Raw genomic sequence first — 13,435 nt, forward strand, 5'->3', positions numbered from 1 at the left:
CTGCCCTCCCAGTCAGTGGACAACCGCCCTCCTCTCTTGAGCCATTGCCGGTCAAAACCCACCCTATAGTCCTACACCTAACTTTTACACATTCAAGACAACTGGCGGTTTCTGGCCCAGGTCAGGTGCTTCTGCCGCTGTTTCTGGTTCAAAAGTGGCTTGACCTGGGGAATGCGGCACCTGTAGGCCATTTCCTGCACACGCCTGTACATGGTGGCTCTGGATGTTTCTACTCCTGACTCAGTCCACTGCTTCCGCAGGTCCCCCAAGGTCTGGAATCGGTCCTTCTCCACAATCCTCCTCTGGGTCCGGTCACCTGTTCTCGTTGTGCAGCGTTTTCTGCCACACATTTTCCTTCCCACAGACTTCCCACCGAGGTGCCTTGATACAGCACTCTTGGAACAGCCTATTCGTTCAGAAATGTCTTTCTGTGTCTTACCCTCTTGCTTGGGGGTGTCAATGATGGCCTTCTGGACAGCGGTCAGGTCGGCAGTCTTACCCATGATTGCGATTTTGATTAATGAACCAGGCTGGGTATTTTTAAAAGCCTCAGGAATCTTTTGCAGGTGTTTAGAGTTAATTAGTTGATTCAGATGATTAGGTTAATAGCTCGTTTAGAGAACCTTTTCATGATATGCTAATTTTTTGAGATAGGAATTTTGGGTTTTCATGAGCTGTATGCCAAAATCATCAATATTAGAAACAATAAAAGGCTTGAACTACTTCAGTTGTGTGTAATGAATCTAATAAATATGAATAAGTCTAATGTTTATCAGTACATTACAGAAAAGAATGAACTTCATCACAATATGCTAATTTTTTGAGAAGGACCTGTATGTTTTGGTAGATGCACCACTGCCCTACCTTGTTGCCATCTTCATGATCCAGGAGTGGAATTTATCCAAACTATAGTGAGAAAACCAGAGATTTGTGACATCTTTGGTTTTCCTGAGGAAAAGTGGTGGAAATGCATGCAGCAATAGTCTGAGAAGATTTGACGGACCTGAGGTACCAACCCAGCCTGATGTCTGCAGGTAATTGATGATGAAGACAATGGCTCTAGGCCAATGGCGTCTTCAATATGCACTTTTTGACCACCTCTGATATAATGTCTCAGGTTTGTTGTCAATGTTCTCATGAATAAAGATAGAAATCACTGCAGACACCCAGCTGTGACAATTCTGATCTGTAAAGACAAAACCACCTAAGAAACTGAGAAAACGTCATGTTTGACTAAAAGTCTGGTTTAGGTGGATTAAATCTGAAAAATCAATGGTAAAAGGAATATCTATCTATCTATCTATCTATCTATCTATATATATATATATATATATATATATATATATATATATATATATATATATATATATATATATATATATATATATAAATCCTCCTCATGAGAAGATGAATCCACCAGACACGTTAGCACCGCCATCATCAGCAAGCATATCCAGGACCTCGTTAGTGGTGAAAAACTTCTTGAGTTCTCCAGCTATTGTAAAAATATGATATGATGTTGAAAAAAAGCAGATTATCTAAAAAGCTCCTTTCGTCAAAAAACGCTAGCGAGAGTTAGTCAGCACTGCAGGTAAACACTCCCTTGTGCATCCTGCGCTCGTGAGTAAAACCTGACTATTAGGCGCACATGGCAAAGTAGTGTTACGTATGAGGATATCTCAGGATCTCATTGGACGATTTGTGTGGTTCAAATCACGCCTTAAAGCTCTTAGCCAATAGAATCACGTGATATTGTGTTTCATTGTGTCCAAACTGAAACAACAAGACCATGAGCCCCCCAATGGGTGAGCCAATCTTCTGGGTAACATGGCGTCGCAAACTTCTAACTCTTCTATAGGGAGCAAAACACGGCAAAAACAGTCAGGAATATGTTCGTTTTGACGGTAGGAAAATGGATTACACGAATCGAGTGGATTTATTTTTTTTACCGGAACACGGATTATGATCACAAATCAGCAGAGGTAAGACAGACTTTATGCTGCTGACTGCCGATAAAAAGCTGTGTTGTTCTCTGTTTGATCGCGTCTGGCTTTGTGAGTTTGTTTGGTACAGAAATGAGACTTATGTTGTTTGAAAGAAGAAAATCTTGGCTCTATATTGAGTGACTGGTTTTATGAATAGTATCGTATTTTATTGTTGATACTGTGTGTTTTTCGCAGGCTTTGCTTGATATGTGAAGTTAGTGTTTTTTACTTCTGGTTGATTTAAAGGCTCAGTGTGTGAAATAGGTGTTGCTGAGGTGGAAAACAATGCCTTTATTGTTTAGACTAGTTTCTTCCCGTTATGTGTGTGTGTAGTTTGGCGACTGCCAAATCCTCAGTGCTTATCCTGCTCGACTTATCGGCTGCATTTGACACTGTCAACCATGGCTTCCTTTTGTCCACACTCTCTACCATGGGCATCACAGAGAAAGCACATGCCTGGTTTGAATCGTACCTACAGGACGATCATTCAGTGCATCTTGGCTTGGACAATCCTCGACCGTGCACCATCTTGCCACAGGAGTCCCCCAGGGCTCTGTACCAGGACCTCTTCTCTTTGCCATATACACCACCTCACTGGGTGAGATCATTCGATCACATGGCTTCTCCTACCACTGCTATGCAGACGACACCCAGCTCTATCTGTCATTTCCACCGGACGACCACACTGTCTCTGCACGAATATCAAACTGTCTCTCTGACATATCAAAATGGATGAAATCCCACCATCTCCAACTCAACCTCTCTAAAACTGAACTACTTGTCATCCCAGCAAAACCATCCACACAGCACAATATCTCAATCCAAAATGACTTCCTGTCTCTGGCTCCTTCAAAGACAGTTCGAAATATGGGTGTTGTGATTGAAGAACACCTGACCTTTAAAGATCATGTTGCCTCTGTTGCTCGTTCATGCCGCTTTGCGCTGTATAAAATACGAAAGATCAGACCATACCTAACACAACATGCCACCCAGCTCCTGGTGCAATCTACTGTCATCTCCCGCCTCGATTACTGCAATGCCCTTCTAACTGGTCTTCCAGCCCGTACTGTGAGACCTCTTCAAACGGTCCAGAACGCAGCGGTGTGTGTGGTCTTCAATCAGCCAAAAAGAGCACATGTCACCCCTCTGTTCATTGAGCTCCACTGGCTACCACTAGCAGCATGCATCAAATTTAAATTGCTAACACTAGCATACAAAGTCCAAGATGGTACAACTCCCATCTACCTGAATCCTCTTGCAAAGGCTTATGTCTCGGCCCGGCAGCTCCGGTTATCACAGGATCGTCGACTAGCAGTGCCTACACCACGCTAAGGACAATCCAGACTCTTCTCATGCATCGTTCCACAAATGTGGAATGACCTACCAAGCACTACCAGAACTTCCTTTTCAATTTTCAAGAAACTCCTGAATACCCTGATCTTCAGAGAGCATCTTCTTAACTAGCACCTTCCCTGCACCCGTCCCCCCTCTGTCTACCGTCCACTCTTTTGTTCCCTCCTCTCCATGATTGATGTCAAGTTGTTGTTATTGTTGTTGTTAGCCTCAAGGGCAACATGCCGATTATCACTTGTAAGTCGCTTTGGACAAAAGCGTCTGCTAAATACATAAACATAAACATATATTGGTGAATATTAAGCGTGGTTTTGGAACAACTTTAAAACCGGAAGTAAATTTGGACCTGGTACCGGATCCGTGGGGTTTAATAGGTTAGGTAAACAATATGTAGTTTTTACCATTAATTTCTGGAAATATCCATTAAAATGTTGTTGAAAACGAATGAAAAGATGCCCAGGCTTTTTAACATTTAACCATAAAAATCTGGGACAAAATACATGGGAGTGGGTCTAAGTCTCTGGGCGATGCCATATTAGATGCCATGTTTTTTTTTCTAAGGGGGCCCATGAGGACAAAATGCATTCACTGATTTGTAACAAACGGTTACAAAACTTTCGTCATTCGTAAATGTTTTTGTTTTACACATTTATCTCTTCACTTGTTGGCAGTGATGAAAGGGAGTCTGATGTGCTTGTTATTTTTGCTAAAGTTTGCACTCCCCAGGGCTTTTTGACCCTAATGGGCATCCGTTCCTAAGGTCGTACTCCAACAAAAAAATATTGCTTGCTTGCAACGATTTAGGTACCAACTGCCCCCTATCACCAGGAAAAAGACACACTGCCACTTTAATGTTACCATTCATTTCTAAGTGTCCTTAAGGATAGGAAAAATGACTGTGGGGAGGTCTGCTTAGTAATGCATTACATAATACGGATAAGCAGTTGTCAATTCTTTATTAGTTTAGCCCCACTGGCAACTATTGTTGCCAAAGTGTATCACTGTCATTTTTGACTCACAATAAAAATTACAGTGTTACTAATCCAACATTTTCCACTTATTTGCTATAAACAACTTAGACGAAAGTTTTGTTTAAAAAAATTTGTTTCGAAGTGCTTCCTATCGTATGACATCGCTGAAGACATCGTGACTGCAAATCATAATGGAAACAGGTAATTTTCAGACATTTCTGATGAACTGCCCCAAAATATATTTGTAATAATTTACTCATTCAAGTCTCTAGAGCAGGCCTATTCAAATGGCGGCCCGTGGGCCACATCCGGCCCACGGGCCCTACCCGGTTGGCCCACCTCACCCAATCCCTCAACCACCAACGGAAAAAAAACTGTTGAAAAACTATTTAAGCATGCAAGTTTCTAAATTCCCACACTGATATTGCACTTGAACACAACACCATTTTAGCAATCAGGGACATATGTACGTAGATGCCCCGTGGACTGGTGCTGTCTATTGGAGCTGCCATAGTGTGGCTTCATGTCTATGTTAGCTGAGACCCAGGCCAGCAATGACCCAGCCCAGCTTGTGGAGCAAACAAGCGCCTTTCAGGCAAAACTAAACATGTTCGCAACTGACTTGACTGGTGAAAGAATGCTACATTTTCCCACACTCCGTAAAGCCACCTCTCCGACGAAAGTCACGGCAGAAATGACTGGTTTAGTCGCGAAACTGAAGGACAACTTCACCAGTCACCTGGACGATCTGTCACTTCCTACAGAGGCGAAGCAATTAACGAAAGATCCATTTGCTGCCATCGCTGAGGAAACATTGTCCATCAAAGCTAAGAAAGTGTGTCCATCAAAGCTAAGAAAGTGGTCTCTTCTATTGATGAGGGACAGTTCCTGCTGGAAGTGGTGGACATGCAGTCATCATTTACGATGCCACAAGAGCTGTGCACAAATGGCCCTGCTAAGTTTTGGAGTCAATGCCCATCAGTTCCCAAACCTCAAGAATGTACAGTAGCTGTGACTGTTCTCAGTATGTTTGGATCCACCTATATTTGTGAATCCAGCTTTTCCCATATGAATGCAATCAAAACAAACCTGCGCTCCTCTCTCACGGAATCCTTTCTGCACTACTGTCTGCGCATTGCACTCAGCTCCTATGAGCCAAATATTCCATTTCTTGTTCAAAACAAAAAGTGCCATCTCTCGCACTAAAGTTGCAAAAATAACGGTCAAGTTATTGTAAATGTTTATTTAGTAGCTGCGACTGAGTTATTCGAGGTTAATAAAACAAATGTTTGTATTACCAGCTCTGCAGCTGGTAAATTAATACAGATCATTAAAGCAATATAAGACAATGTGCATTGCTGTTTTTTGTCGTTGTATTAGTGGTAGAGGTAATGTCAGTCAAAATATTAAAATTTAATATTTAAACATTGTCCGTAAAATACATAAAGATTTTGGTATCCGGCCCAAAGCTGATCCACGATTTTGAAATCTGGCCCAGTAGGGAAAGTAATTGAATAGGCCTGCTCTAGAGTAACCCTCCATCCAAAAGTCATGCCAAAGATAAATATTTATTTCTTAATAAGCTTATTTCTGTGATTGGCAACAATAGCTGCCAGTGGGCACAAAGCATGTCGCTAACTAAAGGAAAACTCTCTGCAGGATCACTCCTAATTTCACTTAAAATATTAGAATGATGTACAATGGCACATTTTAGTCCTCTCAGAATACTTTTCCAAGCTAAATAACTTCACAGGTATTCAAGGCCTGTGTGTATAGGATTTTTATACGTTACCATACATAATTTTCTTGCTAGCAAACATTAGCTTGTATCTCACAGTCTGATAGCTAGCTAGTTGAAAAGCTAATGAAGATGTTGATGTGCAGCTGGGGGTACACTTTTCTTTTCACACAAGAGCTTACATAACACACACCTATGCAAGTGGTGGAACCTGAGTCCTTTCTTATTTTTATGGCAATACTATTAGGCTATTACTTTGTTATGACCAGGGCTGGGCCTTGAACAGCCATTGGGGGTGGTATTGCTGCAGTGAGGTGCACCAAAATAACAGAGCAGTGTCCTGTTTGTGGGATGCATGGGTGAGGTTACAGGTGTTTGTGTGTGTGTGTGTGTGTGTGTGTGTGTGTGTGGGGGGGGGGGGGGGGGGGGGTTGCAGGGGTGCGATGAAAAAAATTGCCCAGTGAAAATAATGCCCCAGGGTCGGCCCTGGTTATAACGATATTATTATTACTTCTCCATTCCTATTATTAGGTGACATTTCACCTACTGACAAGCTGTGTGACCACTGGCAACAATAGTTGCCAGTCAAAAATATGCCATTTTCTTCCCAAAAACAGTATATAATTGAAAAAAATTATATGACATGATTCAGAGGGACTTAACTGATAAAATGATATGCATTACGACTCTGAAAAAAAATTGGGCACAAATGGGTTAATAATGCTCTAAATAACATTAATAAAGCGACCCTTATTATAAAGTGTTACCCATCTTTCTTTTGTTGTCAGTATTTGGAGTGTTGGTTTTATCAAATTGGGAATGGATTGGGTAGGCTTAAATAAGTTAAACTTCAGCCTTTACACTTTCATTCATAAACCATGAGCTATTTTACAGGAGGAATTAGGAATGTGATTATTTTGTTTCTTTTTTTTTCATTTATTCTTTCTCTGAAAGTGTCCCATTTAATTTTATGACCAAATAAATAAACTCAATGGTAATTAAAGATCGTCTGAAATAATTGAAATCTCAGTTTCAGTCAAAATAATTGTGATTATCATTTTTGCCATAATCAAGCAGCACTAATAACAAGTAAAAACTGTTCTCAGCTAACTCATTCTATAAAACCTTTTTAATATTTCCTCATTAAACTGAGTGGTATTAACTAGCATCAATCCGTAGGGGAAAATAAATCAACATTAAGAAAATCCAGCTAAAAAAGCAAAAATTTCAGCCTTTCAGTAACAGATTTCCTGCAGCTGTGCGTCAGCAATAGACTGGGTGCAATAAAACTACACAGGGTAGTATTTTCATTGTGCTGTCATCTCTTAATACATGTGTTATTAGTCAGAGACAAGGACACTGTTGTGTAAACCAGCCCAGCTACTACTTTCTAGGTCACATCATTCTAACACTGTCAGAACGAACATGGCTGCTGGCTCAAATACTCCGACTTAAGGGTCTGTTAAATGCCACGCGGGTTTGGAACACCACTAAACAGTGATCCCCACAGCTTGAAGGGCAATGCAAAAGAAAGAAACATGGTACATATTTTTCACCTCCATGATGTGTGCACACAGGATGGTTAACAAAAATAAATTGGTCCAAAATTGCCCAATAAGTTCAGACGTGGTTGTAATGTTGCTTAAATTGCATGCCCTTTGAGTCGGTGGAACAAACCTCCACAATGTCAGCGAGCTCTCCCCACATGTTGAATGCTTAGTTTGCCATGCAGTACAAGATCTCCATGCCTGTTTAGTATTCACCCACTTGAGTTTCCTAAAGGTTACCAAACCTAATTAGACATTTATGCAGGATCTTCAAAGGTCCCTCCGTTATTAATGATGTGCTACTTGTGAGGACTGCATCGATGGCTTTTTTTTTTCTAAATCGAGGAGCCAGCTCCTCACAATACGCAATGGAGACACACAAGCATCCAAAATGCAAGAAATCGCTGATGCTGGCTAGGATTAATTACTGGAACACCACTGAAATAAATGTACATCGGGTCAAAACCATCAATGACAGGCTGGCCCAGATGATCCCACTGTAACACAAAGACTGGTAAAGTCATGGGGGTTATTCGTGCTTTTCTGAATAATTGCTTCACTTTATTTTCACAATTGAACAATCTGGATTATTTTAAAATGTGATCACAAACCCAGAAAAAACACTAACTAATGTAGTCAGGCTTGTCGCATTTATAACAATTTTAAAAGTGTGTTTGGAATAAGAAGAAAAATCATTTTTGGGTGTTGCCAGATGTTTTTGGGGAAAGCCTAAAAAGAATCTAATATATTTTACAATGAAAAATGGTTAATACATCACGTTGCCTGAGCTAATGATATAAATGTGTCTTGGATACAATTTTGCATCCACACACACACATCTCTGAGTAGAATTTAAAAACAAAACACAGTTGAAATTGTCCAAAGAGATGTCACCTCAGGAATAAAATGACTAGTTAGGAGGGAAAGATGCTTCTGTCTCAAATGACTGAAATCCTTTATTGAACAAGCTCAAACATAATCATTCATAATCCAGGTAATACAAACTTATTCATGGTAAAATATCTTAAAGAGCTGATTCAGATTTATGAACAAATAATGAGGGAAAGGTTATTTTTTCTGACCGGATATATGAACGGCTAGTCTGCGATTACCCCATTATTAAAGTCTATTTCTAGCCTAGATGCTTAGGCCAACTATAGCAGTAGCAACAAATTTTGCTCTGCAGTTTGGTCTAGCCATGTCATTGTAGCCTCAGCATTTCCACCATTGGCCTAATCAGTTTTGTATCAGGCCAGTAACCGTGCTCTATGATTGTTGGACGGGCTTAATACTACAGCTGCAACTGAGAAAAACTACAATGATGGTGTCGGCTCTGGAACAGTACCTGTTTCAAACAGCTTTGGCATCATCTTTGGAAGATTTAAACTTTGGCTTTCTTTGAAATATGAGTACATAGAGGTACTTCTTCTTTACCTGCATGGTGGGCTGCCCCATTGGCTGATTACCATAGAAACAAATATGTTGCATTGTTCATTACTCTGATTGGTCCTAACTCTGTCCAGCTGTGTGCAGAGATGATTTGAAAGACAACTGTAGATGGCTCATATATAGTGTAACGTGATGAAGGAGCTATTCCACCTAAGGTTATTTACCCTCTCTCCTCAGATGTCTCTGACACAGAACTAATCTGCATGAGATGTTGCTCAAGGTCATGCATTTGCTTCTAAAACTGTTTCCCTTCCAGCTCAAGAGAAGAATGAAGACAAAGAACTCTTTCTTTTAATAAATCAGAAGAACTCTATTTTTAATAAAGCTAATCATATAATGTGTTAGTCCAGTAATAAATGTGAACCAATCTGTGAAATGACAATGTTTATGATTAGTAGATTTTATAAGTAATACAACGTTAAATGTTTCCACTAGAGACTGATCACACATAATGCTTAAAAGTCACATGACACATTGCTTTTACTGATCCAATCAGAACCTTCCAGATCTGATGCGAGGTGTGGTTTTGGTGGTGCTTAGTAAATCTGTCCCTTTTTGATTCAACCGTAAATCAAAACATCCAAATTATAAAAATATGCCCACATCATCTTTAACTTCAGTTCAAAGCTTTCTAGAGAAGTTGTCGGAGTGGCCAATCCGTAACTTTCCTCTTCAGCTGAAAGAACCTAACGACAAGCTGGATTAAATCTCTTGCATGTTCCACCTGCTGCAACGGTTCCTTTCAGAATAAAAGCTGAACCATCACGACCCCTTTTTGGGTCTCGCTAGATGGCAATAAACTGTCGTGACCCAGAAGTATCTCAAGACTGGTCTGGTCGGCAGCTGCTGCTTTTCCTACTGGCTTCGGCTCCAGAGAAGGTCAAGCTGGACCTCGACATTCCTGATCTAATGGGGACTTCCGCAAAGGGTACGTAGGCTGACAGAATGGCGTCTCAATTTGTGTTATAAGTCTCCAAACCAAAGCTTAGCGGGAAACATCATCGTCACTCCCATCAGAACTAATCGTTTCTCCGGATCTGCTGGTTGTGAACATATTCACACATACACCATTCTCAGTCTTAATTCACCTTAGTTACACCATACACCCAGTGTTAAAGTTAGTCTAGTTTTAATTTGTTTAGAAATAAATCTTTAAACTTTTAAAACTTGACTCGCTCTCTTTTCTTGAAGTTAATACGAAGTGTTGCTCAATCCCTGCAATAAAAAGATCCGATCTTCTGATTAAATGTACTTAAAGATCCATTAAGGTGATATTTCATACTTCATGATATTTTACATTTTATGGTTTCTAATTAAATGTAGGAACATCTTCTCTACAATAGCTATATATTTACTTATATAGAATGGCCTGCCAGGCTAGTCAATGTCCACTTCTTAAAAAAGTTACTGTCATGTTCTGTGTTCCTTATGTCCTCCATCCCTCTTTAGATTCCCCTTTTGTGTCTCATAGCGCCCTCATGTGTCCTTTGTCTGTGTCCATTATGAGTCTTATGTTGGTAGTCCTTTAAGTCTATTCCTCCCAGGTCTTGTGTCATCTCATTCATCCCCAGGTCCTCCAGGTCTCATTTACATTCTGTGTCCTTGTAGTCCCCAGCTTCTTTGTCCCCAGCTCGACGTGTGTGTGAGATTCAGTCCCCTGCTCAGTGTTTGTGTGTGTGTGTGTGTGTGTGTGTGTGTGTGTGTGTGTGTGTGTGTGTGTGGTTCTGTGTGTGTGTGTGCTTGTCCATTACATTTGTGTGTGTGATGGTGTGTGTGTTAGTCCTTCCCGCAGCCTTTACCCCGGCTATCCACGTGAGCCGTCAGCAGCACGTTACTGCAGCAGCACGTCATAGCTGCTGATAGGAACCGCTGTGGTCAACAGAACCTTTTCCACTGGAGCCGTCAGCAGCGCGAGTCGGCCGCGTCTCAGGAGCAGCATGTCGCGGCCTTTACGCGCCGGTTCTATTTTCTACGCGCGACGCCTCTGAAACGGGTCAAGTTTGACATTTTTGGGAAGGAAAGACAGGAAATCGAACACGGAAATGGAGAAGAGCTCCCGAGATTTTCAGAATAAAGAACGTACTGCCTTCCGGTTGCTTTATTTTTAAAAAAGGTTACTAACTGTGCATCCCCGTGAGAAGTTAACACCTAGCTAGCGGTCTCCTTTGTTTTTCAGGTCCGTATTGGCGATTATAAAACGGACAGAACATAAAACACAAACCATGTTGTAATTTCCTCCTGCTTGTTGTTGTGTTTACTGACAAAGTCACTCGTGTGACTTCGTGCTCGGTCGGTGACAGCTGCTCCCCTGCTGCTTCGCGTCTCGTGGGAAGGGCCAAGCAGCAGCTTATGTGAGCAAGACGTGCTGCTGCAGTAACGTGCTGCTGACGGCTCCCGTGGAAACCCGGGGTTAGGTTTAGTTTTGGTGTCTTAGAGTTTCTTAGGTTTATTTGGCCCTCCTCTGTTTCTGTTTGCCCATTTTGATTATTAGGTTCACCTGTCTTCCCTCCAGCTCTCACTTCACACACCTGCCGCCATTTTCCATAATCACTTCTCCCTGTGCATATAAGCTCTGTCTTGTCTGTGTCTGGTGTCGGTTCATTGTTGTTGCTTGTAGCCCTTGTGTTTTGTTCCTGTCGTTCCCAGTCCTCCATTAAAACCATTTTACTTTTACTGAAGCCTGCATTTTTTACCTCCTGGTCAGCTCTGCCACACATGGTCCGCCGTCATCCACACCTACAACGCGACAGTTACAATCTAAACAATTTCATAACAGCAAAGACAATTGGACGAGCCTTTACACAGCTGTAAAACTTGCATTACATATTCATAGCACATGCTGACACTGCAAGTTTTCATGCTTAAAATTATTGTGGAATAACAAAACACAACTGGACTTCTCGTCCAGAGAGCTTTAGCAGCTCAAGTAGAAAAGTCCAGAATCAGATCAGAATCAGAATCAAAAGGATTTTAGTTCCAGAAATATTATTAAATCACAACATTAGGAAATTGTTTTTTTCTTGCACCAAATACTACAGCAATGATATGAGAACCAACCATTGATTCTATAAGAGCAATAAGAGTGAATCAACAATTTCCAGGTCCACATGCAAGATATTTTGATCATTTTACTTGGGGTGAGAATTGTTCAGAAACTGTTAGATTCAAAGCCATGTTATAAGTTTTTGAGGAGGGACTTGGAAACTAACTTGCATCAGTAAAGTTCTTACTACATTTTAATGGGTTTTTAGCAGTTTTTAGTTTGAATTGAGGGGCTGTTGCTCCGTTAGAGACAATTTGTAGTTTTTACCTTTAATCTCTGGAAATATCCATCGAAACGTTGAAAATGAATAAAATGCTGTCCAGCTGTTGGAAAATATTGGCGACTTTATAACATAACCATAAAAATAGGGTCTAAAGTACATAGGACCCAGGTGGTGTCTTTGAGGGACGCCATGTTAGATGCCATTCTTCTTCTGGCCAGCTTGGGGTCCTGCGCCTGTCGATGGCATCACACTAGATGACAAGCTTGATGTACGACTTACAGAAGTTACCACGTTCAAAAACATTTAGATAGTAAGAAACACAAATTTAATAACAAAACTGCTGAGTCACGCCGAGGTTGCATAATTTCTGCTTCACTGGTAACATTCATGATGTTTTTTAACCTAGAAACAGTCACGGCAATATCGTGTAAAACTACCATGAAATGTATACTTCCCCCTTGCACTAGGAAACTACACACTGCCATTTTAGGGTTGCTTGAAGACATTAATATACTAATAAATGTGTTGTAACACAATAGGATTGACCTCTATAGAACGAAGAACTAAAATAACCCATATGAACACATCTGGACTGTTCATGTAAATCAGCAGCCAGTGAAAGGTCTGGGTAAAAGTTTGATTTTAGACAAAGATATAAGAAACCTGAAAAAGAAACATTTCCCAGAAGACACATCCTAGTTTATATCCCATTGTACTGAAAGTACCAAGCTCTGGATGACCCAGAACCTTAAACGGAGAGAGATTGTAAAAGGTTGTGAAAAACTTTGGTCTTGGCTCCTCTCTGAACGACCTCTAGCTCAAGCTGATCAGACTTGAGCCATTTCTCCAAAGTGAGGTTGTTTGGAGGTAACAGGAGACATTTGATAGCCATAAGTGGGACTTCTTCTCTTGTAGATGTTTCATATAAATACATTTCTGACTGATTTATCACAATTTGAGCAGAACTTTGAATATCGTCATTTTGTTTCGCACACTGTGGCAGATGCTGATGAGTAATCATCTGGTAATTATGAAAAATGTTTACATCCAGTTTTAGTCATGCATCAGAAAACCAGTTGACAAGACGTCCCCAAAATATTCCATTTCCATTTATTATTTACATTTG

This window comes from Nothobranchius furzeri, chromosome 7 (assembly GCF_043380555.1).
Source record: "Nothobranchius furzeri strain GRZ-AD chromosome 7, NfurGRZ-RIMD1, whole genome shotgun sequence".
NCBI lineage: Eukaryota > Metazoa > Chordata > Actinopteri > Cyprinodontiformes > Nothobranchiidae > Nothobranchius > Nothobranchius furzeri.